General features: G+C 44.3%; 1 protein-coding gene across 8 annotated transcripts in view; it reads right to left on the bottom strand.

The window, feature by feature from the left end:
- The window catches only part of ADGRF5 (adhesion G protein-coupled receptor F5), a 101,315-nt gene extending 85,067 nt beyond the window's left edge, over positions 1-16,248 (bottom strand). For 3 of the 8 annotated variants that reach the window (XM_014734476.3, XM_070245656.1, XM_005603979.4), the window contains exon 1: positions 15,689-16,223. The gene's annotated coding sequence lies outside the window, so the exon portion shown is untranslated. Of the gene's footprint in view, positions 1-15,688 lie in introns of all 8 variants that reach the window. The other 5 variants (XM_005603980.4, XM_070245652.1, XM_014734474.3 and 2 more) reach the window with 3 other exon arrangements.
- Positions 16,249-16,477: the final 229 nt, after the last annotated feature.

Below are 16,477 nucleotides of genomic sequence, written 5' to 3' on the forward strand. Positions count from 1 at the left end.
CAGTGCCTTGTTGTCTGGGAGGGCAATGGGAAGAAAGGGAGAGTGGGAGACCCCAGCAGGAGGCTGCAGCTTGGAAGGAGAGGGCTGCCCGGTGTTTACTCCCCTCCCCTCCTTGCCAAGCTGCAGCTTTGACAGTGGCTGTGTTCTTCCACCCTCAGCCGCAGATTCTGGGGAACCCACCTCTCCCAAAGCCACAGATCTTGCCAGGCTCCTCTGACACCCCACCCCATCTTTCTTGCCCCTTTCTGCCCTAGGGGAGACTATCCAGGGCTCCCTGATGATACCAGCCCCCTGCTGATTTAACTGCCTACGTCTTTTCAGTTAACCTTTGAGAGTGTCATATTTTTTCTGCCAGGGCCTTGACTTATACAGTAATATAGACAATAAACAAAAAAATAAGTTGTGTATCATAGATGAGGAAAAATGCTATGTTGAAACATACAACAGAGTAAAGGCAAAAGGAATGTGTGTGTAAGTGTGGGTGTGTGCATGTAAATGTGGGTGTGTGCACGCACATGTGGATTGGTGGGGTGGCATCACACCCTTCTTTCTTCCATGTTACTGAACATCTCTTTTCCGACCCTTACCCCACCCCTCCCCAGCCTCACTAGCTCAGATCTCATGTTATTGGGTTTTCCACTGGGTTCTCAGTTTTTCCTCTTTGTATTAAGCAGAGCAGTTCAGGCCAATCGTGGCTCCTACCTTGGAATCTATATCTCAATTTTCCCAAGCAAAGTGCCCTCCATCAGTTACCAACCTAGTTCCAAAGAGATATTAGGAGTCCAACAACCAGAATGTTTTCTGTTACGTGTAGTTTGTGAGTACACATGATTTGCAGCTTAATTTTGTGTGTTTGGGAAGTATGTACACTCTTTAACCCTGAAAGCCTGCAGAACGAATTCCAATGCTTGCTCTAAAGATTCTTTGCTAGAAGAATGACAATGTTCCAAGTGCCTTCTAAAGCATCATCTTCTCTTTCCCTGACTTTCCACCAGCCATAGACCCCACCACCTGCCATCTCAAAAGCAGAAAATCAGAGCTGAGTATGATGGCTTCTTTCCTACTTTCCTTAAAGTGTCAATTAACAGTGTCGACTGGCAGGTAGCACTTGTCTATTTCTGTATTTTTTTGCTCTGTCAAACATCTAGGAGGCCAATGATAATGAGGAACTTTTGGGGTTGCTGTCAAAAAGGAAAGTGAGGTTCTGGTAGCTGAGGCTGACAGGGTTCAGGACACACTACCCCAAAATATGGCACCTTGGCATACTGGATATTTTAAGCTGAAGGAGTTTGAGAAAATGGCAGAAGCAGGAAGGTCTCTCTGATCTTCCCTGCCTTTCTCCCCTGAAGTGGATCATAATGACCTCATGTGAGAGATGCCCTCTCTATACCCAGAGGAAAAGAGGGTCCTTGTCTCCAAGATGGAGGGACACTGAGAAGAATCTAAACGAACAGGACTTGCTGAGTTTCCCCTGGTTTACTATTCCTACCTCATACTCTTTGTCGTATTACAGCCTTCCTTGACTCTCCTCTGTTCATCAAACTTAGCATAAAAATACTCAGGTTTAACTGTTTCTTCGGGCCTTCATTTCTGTATAAAGGCTTCTGTGTCACATGAAACTTACATTAAATAAATTTGCATGCTTTTCTCCTATTAGTCTGTCTTTGTCAATCTAATTTTCCAACCCAGCCGGAGACCCTGAGAGGGTAGAGGACAACTTTTTCCTCCCTCCACCTCCAAGTCATTGATGAAACCGTGTGGCCCACCTGCTCTTCTCAGGGAGCATCTCCCCATGAGGGAGCATCTTGGAAGGCGCAGGTCGGCACCTGGGACTCCATCCCAGTGATTCTCATGGGTAGGGTGCTTGCGAAGGCCTTGGGGGTTCCACTGACCAGGACTTCCAGGCCTTGCCTGTGACCTTCTCCCCAGAGTCTCAGGGTGGAGTCTGGAATCTTCATTACTAACAAGCTCTCTAGGTGAGTCTTGTGTAAACTAAACTCTGAAAACTACTATTCCAGAGACTTCCACCCGTGTTCTACCCTACAGTGCTTCAGGGAGCCCTCACCTCTCCCTAAAATTCACCTTATTTTCCCTCTCATTTTTCAGGGTATATCAAAGGAAAAGTCTCAGGGAGTCATTGCTCCCTCCTTTGATTAGGGATTCTTTTCCACGCGTAGGAGTCTTGAGTCCGAGCAGGGCTAAGCTGGGGTTAGAACCAAAGTGAGTGCAAAGGCGTGGAGGAGACTTCAGGAAATGGGAGCGCTCTGGCTGCCCAACGAGCTTGTGGAGGTGCAAAGTCACTAAATAAACAACAAACGGGTGCATCTGTGGGATGTAACTAAAATCCCTATGTGAAAATTAAACAAATGAGAGGAAAGAGCAAGTTAATAAAAGTTTATTGTTTCTTGGATTCAATGAAAGTAGTTTTCTGGTTATATCCTTTTCATACAATCACTGTTAATTCCAATTATTTTTAGCAACTTCCCTTCGAACTCATTGTTTCCAAGCTCAAAAGTGACTTTCAGTAAAGGCTGAATTTTATTGTGAGGATCTGGACTGGGGAGCTCCGCTAATTAATTTCACCGATGAACTAAAGCAAAAACTTGTGTAGTATTGAACAATCTGAAAACATAGACTTAGCCCATTTCTTCTGTTTGAAACAGCGATATTTAACGGAATCGAATCTACTTTGGATGAATGAGGATTTCCAGGTGCTTCCAGAGATTTGGAATGGCGTTTGCATTTCAATACTATAGATAAAGGAGTTTAAGCTACTGGACTGGTAATAAAACCCTCACAGGAGCTTGGCTTTTTATGATTTGTGGTTATTTCTACTCCTGGGAGCCTCACTTTGATTCACCACTCACTTGTGTTAAAGATTGTTAATTTGGATACCTTCCTTTTTTCACATGAATCTTTTTCTTCTAAATCTCTGGTGAGAAATTCAGTTTGTGACCATGACATAAAAAAGGTAGATTTGTTTATTTTTTCTTTTTTTTTTTTTTTTTGTGAGCAAAGGGAAATGTGAAGCACCCAGGACCCTTTCTTCCCCATCCATCCTTTCACTCCTCCCTTGTTCCAGGTGGCTTTGGGTTTCCCAGCCTCTTCCTGCTTATCTATAAAGGAGAAAAAAACAACCCTTTGGATATACGTTGGCCTTAGCCAGTTGGCCACACTCAAGGACACTGATCTCATATTTCCACATTCATAGCCCTTTCTGTAAAGGCTCAGATTCATACTGTTCTAAAATGTGAAGAAACTTGCTCAAAAGTCACACCCCTAAAGCCCTCCAAAGGGGCAACCTCATGACTCAAGTGTTTGCTCTGGGTGACAAGTGACTTCCTGCTTTGCAAACAAAAGTTTCAAAGGGCTGGTTTTCAAAATTCCAAACCCTACAAGTCGCCCTGTTTTGACCACTTACAGACCAAAATGAACCAGAATATCGGGAATATTTGGGGTCGATTTTCTTAAACTATAGAAATATTTAAAAGTTAAAGGAGCATTATAGCAAAGAAGATAAGAGATTTAATTATTCTTCCTCTCAGGGATTTTCAAGTTTTAGTGTGTCTTAAAATACCCTTAATAATTTCGGCTAATTTCCTAGCTTCCCTTTTAGAGATTCCGCTCCACATAGGGCTGCAGACAAGCAGTATGAGCACCACCTGGGAACTTGTTAGAAATGCACATTCTTGAGCCCCGCCACACCTCCAGAACCTAAGACTCTGGGGCTGGGCCCAGTAATCAGTGTTAAACAAGCTCTCCAAAGGTGATTCTGAAGTACACGAAAGTTTAATAACCACTGAGATATCACATGATTATCTATTATTATTATTATGGTTCTCATTGAAAAAATGCTGATGCCTGGTGCCTAGGCCTAGGCCAGTTGAATCAGAAGCTCTGCACACCTTTGGAGAAACACTGGCAGATAAATGAGCTGTTGGATTAGTCCATGGGTTCTCTCTCCTTTTTCCAAAAAGACGCACAATTGCCTTCAGCTAAAACCCTTAACCAGTAGGGTTTCTGCATACACACCCAGCCTCGCCTCTCTCTACCACTTTCTTCTCATCTTACTCTCCACTCTCTCAACCCCCTTAGTTCTCTGCAAGCACCATGTCCTCCAGCCTTTGCCCGGAACTGCCTCCTTCCTCCATTTGCACTCATCTAACTCCCATTGTCCTTCAAGGCCCAAGTAAAGGTCATTCCCTACAAGAAGCTGCCTTTGATCTCTCTAGTTGTGTGTTCACCTCCGCACCTCAATTCCCTCTGTCAAAACACTTACCAAACTGCATTATAACGGTCTATTTGTGGGTTTTTCTGCTGTCCTATGAGCCCCCCATTCCACACCCTCACCCCCAAGGCAGGACCTTGTCTGTCTACTCTTCTGTTCTCTGTACTCAGCACAGTGTAGGACACAGAGTAGGCAGGCACTCAATCAACACTTGTTACGGATGAATCCTTGAAGTGGCACATCATTAGAGGTGCCAAGGGGTTAAGACCATGGGCCATGGCACCACACTGCTGGGTTTACGTCCTCGTTCTGCCATTAACTAGCTATGCATGTTTGGGTGAGTTACTTAATTCTGTCCTTCAATTCCCTCATCTGTAGAATGGAGAGGAGGTACAATTATCTCACACAGTTGTAGGGTGCAGTAAATGAGGTAATCCACAGCAAGTGCTCAGAGCAGAGCCTGGTGAGTGTTAAGGCCTCAATGCTCAACGCTAGTGACAAAAAGGAGCAGAGGGTCCGAAGATGCTTCTGTAGTTAGAAGCCTCACCGTGGGGCACTTTTTATCCTTTGTCTCTCTCTCTCTCCCTCCGAACTTGCTTATTTCTTTTCTAGGCTGCCTATATTTCTTTTTCCTTTCTCTTTCTCTTTCTTTGATACAGCACTCTACAAGTCTATGACACAATCCTACGTTTATAACCATTGGAAGTCTGTGTGTGTGTGTGTGTGCGTGTGTGTGTGTGTTAGAAGTTTGTAGGGTACATCAGGAAATAGGAAATAGGTATTAGCCAATTCCTTAACTGGAGGTCTAATTTTTGAAGGATCATTCATTATAATAAATAAAGCCCACATGTTCTTGAAAATTGTCATTTATGAAATTATTGACTTAAGGTGGATCTCAAGCAAAAAGAGAGAAAAAAACCCTGGATTTAGTAATTGACAACAGATATGAAATTTAAAGAGACAAGCAATAGGCAGAATTGCCTGATAAAGTAAATAAAGAAAACTTACAGACAACATGTGGGAAAGTATGCTTTTTTGCACAAAGTCCTTTGAGTTTTATGAAGAGTAGCCCAGATTTGGTCTCTAGTCACAAGTGTAGTTACATTAGCAGTTTGATTACATATTTATATTTTAAAAATCCTAATCTTCTTTTCACCAATGGATTACCACATATTCATCCACTGGACAAATGTTTTTGAGCCCCTACTTTGTGTAAAACACCATCTTAGGTGCTGTAAAAAACAAATCATCCACAGGTTTCCCAAACTCACGAAGTTTATTCATTGTTGTTGGTGGAGATGATACTTTTGTTGTTGTTATTAATTGCTGTCTCTTGCTGAGAACCGACTCCTTCACAGGGTCTGTGCTAAGTGCTTTTTAAAAAAACGATTTATACACGATGTCATTTAATTTTCACAACAATCAATGAACTCATTATCTGTTCCCATGTGAGAGAAGGAGGCTTAGAAAGGTTTAGAATTTGCCAAGCCTCATTTAAAGATTGTGTGGATTGGAGGTCAAGCAAATTGCTGAACCATAAACTCAGCTCTTGCCACTATACTATATTGTGCTGCAAGATAAACTGCCAAGACATAAACAAAAAGTAAACACACGAAGGTGTGAGGTGTGAGGGATGGCACAAGGCTGTATCGCATTCTCTTCCAAACGTGAGGGCCAGAGAAAGACTGCAAATTAGGCAGGAAGAATGTTGCTGCACAGATGAACCCAGATGGCAAAGTCATTAACCTATCCCCAGAGGAATGCAGGGAGGGGCCCCTTAAGCCATCAGTGTAAACACTTTTCTAAACACAAGCTGGCAGATGTTTTCTAAATATTGTTGCTTATGCATAATTCAACGTGTATCAGACCTTGGAAGAAGCATGTAAGGTGCTGATGGAAGAATGTGGGCTCTGCAGCACCGCCCCCTTCCTCGCCCCCATGACCCCTTCCCATACACAAGGGTACCATTTGTTGGGTCCAGGCAAAGCCTGGCCATGTGCATTTTGACCAACACTCCAGCTAATCAGTCTACTGGTGATCTCTGGACCCCCTTGGACAAACCACACTTTGTATCTCCTGTATTTCATGTCATTTACAGTTCTCTTATACTAATATTTTATATACATTGTTACTAAAACCCAAAATAGAGATTTTAAAAGGATGAGATTTTTCAAAATAATAATGTTTCACGTGTTTTCTCCACATAGACCAGCAGGGGATGCCACATACAATCCACCATCCAGAGTTGAGTGAGCCTCTGGCCCTGTCCTCTGAGACCCATCCCTACCCTACACGCTCCTGGGAGTCAGGAGGTTGGGTGGTTTCTGCACTGACTCAGGGTTCAGGCTCATCCTCCTGTAGTCCCCATGGTTCTCTTTCAGACAACTTGGCAGATCAATCTCTGTGGCTGCAGAAGATCTGAAAGTTCAGCCACAGAAAGTTTGTGCAATGCCAGCTCCACAGTGAAGTGGCAACCTTGACACAATATTAGCTCTATTCCACCACAGCAACCCCCATTCAGGGGCACAAATATACAGCGTCATTCATGACAGATTCAGAATTCTCCCTGAGGGGAAATTTAAATTCAGCATCAAGTCCAAGTTGTCATTTGTTTCTGCTTTTAAACAGGGATTGAAAACTCAAACAGGAAGTGCTAAGAATTGTGATTTTGAACTTGAGAAAAGGTGAAATATTGTTAGCAGCCTAAATGTGAATCGTTTAACTTAAAAAATTATATTAGGGGCTGGCCTGGTCATATAGCGGTAAAGTTTGCATGCTCTGTTTCAGCAGCTCAGTGTTCATGGCTTCTGATCCTGGGAGTGACCTGAACACTGCTCATCAAGCCATGCTGTGGAGGCGTCCCACATATGAAATAGAGGAAGATGTTTACCAAAATAGCAAAGACGTTATTTAGGCTCAAGGATAAGTTCACCAAAATGTCTGTCAAAGGACACTTTTATATTCCCAACTCTTTATTAAACATTTATTGAAAACCTAATGTGCCAGGAACTATGCTAGGGGCTGGGACTAAAAAGGTGAATAACATGGCATCCTCACATCCTAGGAAAGAAGCACATGGAAGAGTTACTGAGAATACAAAAGGTGCTGTGATGGAGCCGTGGAAAGGTGCTGTGAGGATGCTTAGAAGAGAGGTCAGCTCTGCACACGGGTGGGAGAAGGAAGGAATCCGGTGGCATTTAAAATGGGCTTTGGAGGAGCAAGAGTTTACTTGACAGAGAAGGGAGAAAAGAGGACTCTAGACAGAGGGATAAACAACAGCAGGGAGGTGATGTAGCTGGAGGAGAGAAGGTGATCCAGGTCATGGCTTCGAGAAGTTGAGGGAACAACAGAGGGAAAAGAGCATGCCAAGAAAACTGAGAAGTTGCAGCCAGAGAAGTAGGAGGAAAGCCAGGAGACTGCGGTGTCCAGGAGGCAGGGACAGGACCAGAGGAGGCAGTAGTCAACAATGTCAAATGCTGTCAGCAATGAAGTGACATGGGTTTGGGGACATAGAGGCCACAGAGAATGCTGCCAAGAGCATTTACTAAGCCACACCGGGGAGGGCAGACCAGGAAGCAGGACAGAGCGCTTTGCTGGATGAACAGTTGGGGATGTCATGAACATCCGTAATTCTTTCAAGCATTTCATGGTGAGGAGAAAAGGAAGACGGAAGCTGTGGGGCTGGGGAAGAGCTGATGCTCGTATTGTTTAGAGATGAGAAGGACCTCAGCAGAACTAAGTGATAATGGGAAAGAGCCAATCGGAGAGGAGTGCAGTGAGGCCATCGGGAGGGCGGGAGGAGAGCTGAGCTCTGGATGCAGGGAAGGGCTGCCTCTTCCCCTGAGACAGGCAAGGACGAGGAAGAGCTGGGTGTGGAAGCAGACACTCTCGTGGAGGTGGTGGTGAGAGGCCTAGGGAGTTATTTCCTCGGAGAAGGCAAAGCTGTCTCCTGAGAGTGAGGTGTGTGCGCATGTGTGTACATCTGTATGTGCATGTGTGGACGTGTGCATACATGTATGTGCATGTGTGTATACAGTGTGTGCATGTGTATATGTGTGTTGGCATGTGTGTGCATGTGTGTGTATATGGGCGTGTGTGCCTGTGTGTACATGTGTGTGTGCATGTGGATGTGTGCGTGTGTGTATACATGTATGTGCATGTGTGTGCCAGACCTTGCTAGTTTCTGGAGACTTGAGGACAGTGGAGAGACCATGAAAGCGTCGAGGGGGATATTAAGAGTCTCAGGTTGTGAGAGGGTTCCTGTCCCCCCTCTGATCTTTCCTGGGTTTCATCTTTACAGTTATCCGGCTCCTTTGCACTCTCAGTTACAATGCAAGAGTGTGTGTGCCTGTGTATATCTCTAAATATATCATAGGTCCTGGAAGATTCTTGGAGGCAGAACTTCTGCTTTCCTTTGGTGCCGAGTAGACTTCAGGTATGTAGCATATGCTCAATAAATAACGCTTGGTTGATTGAAAGATGTCTCAACTCATCATACTCTTGCTTTAGTCAATAACCGGACTCCAAAGGGGAACACAACTGTAATTCTAGAAGAGTCCTGCCCTGGGCACAGGGAACTGAAATTTTGGGTCAACGTTTTTAGTAGGAACACATATGATAATAAAGAAAGAAGAAATTTCACGTGGTCTGAACAATGATAGGGGACATGATATGATAGTGAATGAAAAACTTCTAACATGAAATGTTTTCTGCTTTATTGCCTGTTTCTTCTTCCCCAACACACACACATGCACACAAGCACACACGCACGCAAACCTGCAGGTGCACACACACGCAAGCCAAGTCTGAAATCTTTCTGCTCCTTAGAAGGCTGGAAGTGTGATTTTTCTGCGATATGGGGACACAGGAGCCGTGACCAGTAGAAAGGGTTAAGTAAGGATCTCTAGTAATGCTTCTACTTGTTCTTTGAGGAGTAACAAAGAGAGGAAGCGCAGCCTTTGTGGAAGGAAATTCCCAGGCTCTACTTCGGACATTCGCAACCTGCCCTGTGAACCCCTGAGGGGTGTCTGATAATAAACACTTGCAAACAAAACAATCCATAAAGGCGTTTTTACTAACATTCTCCCATTTTCACCAAAGGGCTAGGACACCTTTTCCTGTGTCTGCAGACCTGGGTGGGGGCTGGACCTGCACCTGCCGGCAGAGCCCCACCATCCTGTGCCTGCTCAGGGCCGGTGGGTGTACATGCAGGTCTCCTGCGCCTGCAGTCGGTGACTGTGCGGGGGCCGCATCCTCATATGGGGCCGCTGGAATGCACAGGCCGGGTGTGGACTGCTGTATGCAGACCTGAGACCCTCCTCCTCACCTTCCCTAGTGACGCCCAGACACTACCAGAGCATTGTACCCTTGAGTAACAATGCAGTGCCCGTCCCCAGGAGCGGGCAGAGCTGAGCAAAGGCCTGGGAAATTCTGCTCGTCAAACACGCCAATCAAGTAGCAAATTAGGCTTCTTTCTCTGTAACGGCAACAAAACCCAAAACAAAACAAAAAGCAAACCCAAAAACAATAACAAAAACCCCTGGATACTTGAAGGTAAATATTTTTACAGTAATTTCTTCTAAGGAGTTCAAAGCATATTTAGGACCAAAATGCAAAACCTTAAGCAAGAGCCTCGTTTGGGTCAGTTTCCTTGTAATATTGTACCTTATCACGTCCAGACTAATAGGATGTGAGGTCTGTTGCATCCATTTCCTAGATGAATAAATCAAGGATCAGAACCTGGCCCAGGGTAATAGCAAAAATCTGGATGATTCAGGTGTCTGACACTTGTTCTCACATGTATTTGTGTGTGTGCGAGTGTGTGTATGTGTGTGACTGTGTGTGTGTGTGTTGGGACTGTGTACATGCATTTATGCTTTTTTTATTATAGTATACTTAAAACCCCTTTATTAACTGTAATCTAGCCCAAGATCTTTGAACGACATCCCCGTCTCTGTGCTAGACCAGAATCCGCTCCACCGCACAGATGAGGGTCAGATCCTCAACCACAAATAGAAAGCTGAGCCTTTATTTCTGAAATGCCATCACTGGTCTCTGGGATATTTTTAGATGAAATAATCATACATGACTGCTCATTTGCATCTGCCCAGAGCTGGCAGGTGAACTCCATCTTGACCCCAGCACTCAGGACCGTGTAGACTGAGGGAATGACAGGCTCCAGATTTCACTCTAGGCGGGGTTACCATGAGCCTTCCACTCGGCCTCCTTCTGCCCTTTGTACTGTAACAATGGGCGGAAACACGGGCTTGTTAGAGGAAATTCCCAGGGCCGTAGTTTGGACATTAGGCAGTTGCTTTGCTATGCTGGGCTGGCCCATGTGCATCTAAAAATAAACATGCTAGTCTGCACGGGTTTCTAAGATTTTTCCCTGAACAGTTGATTATATTTCAAAGGGACTTTTTTATTTTTAATTTTTGTTTTTAAGAAAGCAAGCCTAGTTAAATCTGGAGAACAAAACATATTATGGTTTTGCTTTGATTTGACAAAACGTAGCACTTGCTGAGACCCGTTTCTATTGAAAAGACTACAGCTTTGCTTGCCCCGGGATTTCAGAAAAAGATTGAAGAAGGCAAAGGCAAGCTAAGATGCTGCTCAATCAACTGCAGAAAGATGTGACGGTCCAAAACGGCAAGACCACCCAGTTCTTCCAAGTCCTCGCGGGATGAAGGATCAGCAAAGAACCTTGGGCAGCCTGGAGCAGTGGATGATGCATGTGGGACCCACCCAAGCTGAATTCTCCCTTCTCTAGAAATCTCCAGGTCCTCAGATGGCCAAGAGCTATTATTAACATGCCTCATTTAGCAGAAAAGGAAAGGTGGGTGGAAAACAATGACTGATGAAACTGACTCAGAGCAGGCAGACAGCTCCAGCCAGCTCTCTTCTCTCCCCAAAAGTAAAAAATCCCACTCATCATTCCCATGATTTAGAGGATGGTAGAACCGTTTCTTTTGCACTATTTAAAATTAGATTTCTGAATGGCTAAGAATATGTATCCATACAGTCGTGTTTCCATTTTACGGACAGAGCAGAAATCAGGGACAAAGCTCTGAGTCTTGCTGTTAGTTGCCTGACCCTAATTTGGCTGAAGATGTACCAAAATGTGGCAATTTTCCATCAAATAGGAATGTGTTGTCGGTGCAAGAAGTGACCTACGATATAGTTAAAGAGTCACCTAAGAAGAGCACTTTGGAGTGAATTTTCCCACCTCATTGTTCTCATTTCTGTTTTGCTTTTTCCTGGAAGTCCAACCTAACTCTATTGTTGTTTCAAAGACCCTATTTTAAAATGAGCCCAGGAAATAGGTAGGGCTAGCTAGTAAAGAGGCAGCTACGATCACTCTCCGAGTGGATGACTTTTTTCGCAGACCATCATTTGGTGGCTCAGGCTGGGACCCTGAGATCACCAGACTTTTGGAGCTTTGAGCGGGAAGGACCTTGAGGTCATCGCCCGGACTCCACCCAGCACGGGCATCCCTTTGGGAACACTCAGGTCATGGTCTTCCAGGGTGCTGGCACGCTGCCCGGGACAGGGTGTTCACTACGCCACAAGGCAGCTCACCCAGCTTTAGACAATTCTGATGGTGGGTAAATCCTTCCACACATTGAGCTAAAACCTGTTACCCTGTAATTGCCACTTGTTGGTCCTCTGGTGACCTCTTTTCCCTCATAGAGCAGCCTTTAAATATTTGAAAGCAGCCTTCACGTGCTGCAAGAATGACTTCTTACTTCAAATATCCCCTGGTTCTTTCAACTATTCTGCAAATGACAATTTTCTCATTTTCACCATCTTGGCTAGCCTCCTTTTTAAAGATCTGATGTATTTCTTGAGACAACATATTAGGTATTTTAGCTAATTAATCTTCTCTGTAACCTTGTGTGCTAAATAGTATCTGCATTTTCAGAAACAAAACTAAAACTTGGCAAGATATAAGATAAGACCACTTCTGAAAGGAAATGGGAGATGGAGGATTCAAAACCAGGTCCATCTCTTTCTAGCCCACCACATGCATCTGATTAAAAAAGAAATGTGGAGCCAGGTAGAGCCAAGACTGATGTCAGATACATTCTGAGATCTGTGGCAGGCTCTTAGAAACATCCCAAGAAAGTCAACATCCCTTTTGTTGCTACAACTTGTGCTTACTAATAGAGACTAATGTTAACTTGAGAGGTTAGGAAATGACCAGCAGAAACACTTGGGCTGCTCAAAGGTCCCTGTAGACAAGGTGGACGTGCAGGAAGCATGGAGGCAAAGAGATGCACGAGCAACAGGCAGCAAGAGGAATTCGGGAGGTCCAGGAGGCATCTCATTTGGAAACTTCAGATGATGAGGGAGCAAGATAAGAGGTTCAGAAAGGGAAAGAGTGGTTGCTTGAGAGAGCCTAAACAGTTCGTTTCAGACTGAGTCTGGTGGTTATGTCTGAAGAACAAATAGAAAGTATTTATTTTCTTCCAACTGTCCGCACACGCCATGCAAAGCCTGGGGACAAGGTACTGTGGCCTGCCTCAACATATATCCCATGTGAAATCCGGGTAAGTCACAAATCTTTAGGTGGGAAAAGAGAAAACCCATATGTAGTCAGAAAGGGAGTCCTTGTAACCGTGCCATGGTGAGGGTCAGTGTAATGGCTGGCTCTATGTCTACAGGCTTCTAGATTTTTCCTGCACCACTTGGTAGAGCTCCTTCTTTCCCATCTCCTGTCTGCCTTCCAAAAGCAGAGATTGCCTGAGGATGACACTGCCTCCCTCCTTAGCTGCCTTACTTCAAACCAGCTCCACACCCAACAACTAATGCCGAGTAGATTCCTCTAAGCTGCAGGGCACGGCTCCCTGGGAGCCATTGTCAGACTGTGCTCGATGGAAGGTAGCAAAGGACAACATTAATGTCTATGGCTGAGCACATGGGCATAGAAATAAAATGACTCCTTTAAGATCTCTTTGCAGGTTGACTCAGAGAACTACGAGCACTTCCCTTCAGATAAGCATGCAGCATGAGACAAGGGGAGGGCAGAGGCTCCCTGGATATCGTCTTCTTGTGAAGATACGCATTCATATCGTGCACTCATGAAGGCAGGGGCTTCTCTTCCTTGTAGCTCTCTGTCTTGTTCACCACTTGAGAAAATCAAGGTTCAGAGAATGGATGTGGATTTGCCCAAGTTTGCATGGCAAGTGAGTTGCAGGTACAAGACTAAATCCAGACCCCGAAGCACAGCCCAGCTTGCTTTCTACTCAATCACACTGCCTTCAAGCTTCTGATGTATTTACTTGGATGTGCCAACATTTATTAGAGATTAGACTTTTCAGTTTTCCTTACTGCTTTTTGGGGAGAAACAGGCTGGAGGATAATAAAGAGTGGGTCCCCTATATGGGAGGTGCATGGGGACAATACTCACCTCTGTGTCATTTGCGTTTCTACTCCTAGCGTGTAGCACAGTGCCCGGTATGTGGAAGGTGCTCAGTATGTATTTGCTGAAAAGTGAGTAAGTCTCTGACTCGAAGTGGTAGAGAAGGAGGGGCATACACTGGGAGAGGCTATCCACAAAGACTTAAAGAAATAGATTCTAAAAGCTATGTCACAGAGTAGATATTCAAAATATTTGGTGAAAAAATGAACCCAACAAAGTCTCATAAGGAGAGTGTGAGAAATGTTATAGGGATTGGCAATCTACTTGGATATCTCCAAACTATAGAACTCAATCTGGTAATTAATTTGGGTTCTTCAGACAATATACCTATTCATTCATAAATTCAACAAATATTGATTGAGCACAAGCTACATGCCCAGCATTGTTTCAAGCACTATGGATTCAGAAATCAAACACCAATAACTCCTCAAGGATGAAAATAACCATAGAAACCATCATTTAATGTACTAAGGGCTATGACAGAAGAATTTCACCAAGTGCCATAAAATCACAGACTTGAAGGGTACTTAGTCTGAGGTGGACTGGATGAGTGGGGCAGAGGGGGAGCAAATCAGGCTGCAAAGGTAGTTGGAAGGAGGAGATGAATGGAGGTATCCCGGACAGGGAGAACAGCACATAGAGACACCGGTAAGCATTAAAGCTCCCACATATTAGGGAAGTAGAGGGTATTCGGTACAGCTGGAAAGTCAGGTGGTGAGAGGTGAGGCTGGACAGGATGATAAGGAGCAGACTTGAAGGTCTTGTCTACCCTCATTAAGTCGGGGCTTCTCAAACTTTAATGTGTATGAATCACCCAAAGACCCGGTTAAATGGAGGTTCAGTAAGTCTGGGGAGAGGTTGGAGAATTTGCTTCTCTAACAAGCTGTCAACACACCTGATGCAGCTGATTCCAGGACTATCCTTTAGGCAGCAAGGCTGTAAGCAATGAGGCGCAATGGCAATATTTCACTGAGGAGAGCAACATTATTAGAATTGCATTTTCCCAAGAGCCCTATAGCAGATTGTGAAGGATGAAATGAAAGGAGACTGTGCTGAGGTAAAAGAACATACGTGGCAAGAAGTTTTGAGAATCTAAACTAAATAAGCAAGGGAAGAATAGCCAATGTTCAACAAATAGGTGTAAGTTGGCTGATATTCTATGAAGTCACAAGAAAACATTTCTCCTAGAAGAAAGGCTGGTTGTGAGGACAAAAACAAAACAATAAAAACATAAGAGGCAAGAAAAAAAATTCAGAGACATTTGTAGTATTATTTGAACAAGACTTGATCCCTCTCCAGGTCTCAGTCAACACATCATCTTGAGCCCCAATAGCGACCAAAACCAGCAACTTGCTAGGGAATGACCATCATCCCAACAGACAATTATCACAACGGAGTAAATTAAATCAGTCTGCTCAGTCATCACTTGACATACATTGTCACTACTTGCAATCTAATTTCAGGAAACTTCAGGGAGAGCAATTGTTTCATAGAAAATTCTGGAAAATAACATGGACGTCGACCAGATCCTGGACAAAGTGCTTGTTCATTTATTTACAACTCATCGGTACCTTATATTAGAAACGTTTATTTCTATTCCTGTTAGAAAATCCTCTGTCAACTCTAGTACATCTTTAACTGAAAGGAAAAACTCAGAAAGGAGTAAAAATAAATAAATAAATCGTGGTAGGGGTCTACAGCGTTGAAAAGAAATAGCAGGGGGTAAATTTTCCTTTCTGCAGAAGCCCAAAAATGCAACTTCTAATAAGATTTTCCCTCCAAAGACAATAAGAATCAGCTCATATTGTATGTCCCATGCTGGTTGGCATTCTTTATCCAAAGATGTACAAATTCAAAAAGCCCAAATGTCATCTCCCCTCTCATTCTTTTTCCTCACAGTCCTATAAATCGGTAAATCTCAACACGACATGAGTTGAAAACATGCAACCAACTAGAAAAGCCACATGGACGCACACATCTTCTTCAGAGCAGCTGGATTCACATTTAACAAGACAAAACAAAATAACGCAAGGACCTACCTTTCTCTTCTGTGGTGTGCAGGCTCCTGAAGTTTAACCCTGTGCTGGAGATCTTCCCAAGAACCTCTTATGTGAGACGTAGCTCAGTGACCTCCCATTCAATCACACAGCTACAGGAGGGTGGGGTTTCGTGAGACCAGACTTCAGATCCTCGGGGCTCACACCGACCTTAGGGAGCAGAGGTGAAGTGCCTTCTGTTCTCTGCTGCAGGAAAAAGCTGGGAGACACAGGGTGGCTGGAGGTGGGGGCGGAGGCTGGAGGAAGGGAAGTAATATGGGAACTGTAATAAGTAAGAGATCCTCTCCACATGATTTCCTGTATTTGGTGCCTGTTGCCTCTCTCCAGGCTCCCTAGAGGAAATAAGAAATTTAAACTTGTCCTTTGGCCACTGGAAAGAAGAGAATAAACATGCTAAGAACCTTGAAAAGGAGCATGAGCAGGGCAGCAGACTGGGAGGTGATGGGCCAGCGAGCTTTGCCTTCCATCGAGTGCTTTCTTCCTCAAGTTTCTCCAAGTGTTTAACTCTGCAAAAGTCAAGATTGCCCTCATCCTCTTCCACTGAGCTGAAGCATTCTCTGGCCACAGTCCAGATGTCTTGCTACAGAGCCGCTGGTGAGAGGCAGGTCAAAACAGGCCTGAGAAGAGTCTGTTCGCCAGCTTAGGGCAAGACCCTCTTGGCTCTGTCTTTGAAAACACTGAAGATGCTCTGTGTCTAATCTCGGAATAACTCCTAAAGTCCTCAGACCATTTGCCCTAGGGTTTAAAGAACTATCTGAAGGCTACCATTCA

Source organism: Equus caballus, chromosome 20 (assembly GCF_041296265.1).
Source record: "Equus caballus isolate H_3958 breed thoroughbred chromosome 20, TB-T2T, whole genome shotgun sequence".
Lineage (NCBI taxonomy): Eukaryota > Metazoa > Chordata > Mammalia > Perissodactyla > Equidae > Equus > Equus caballus.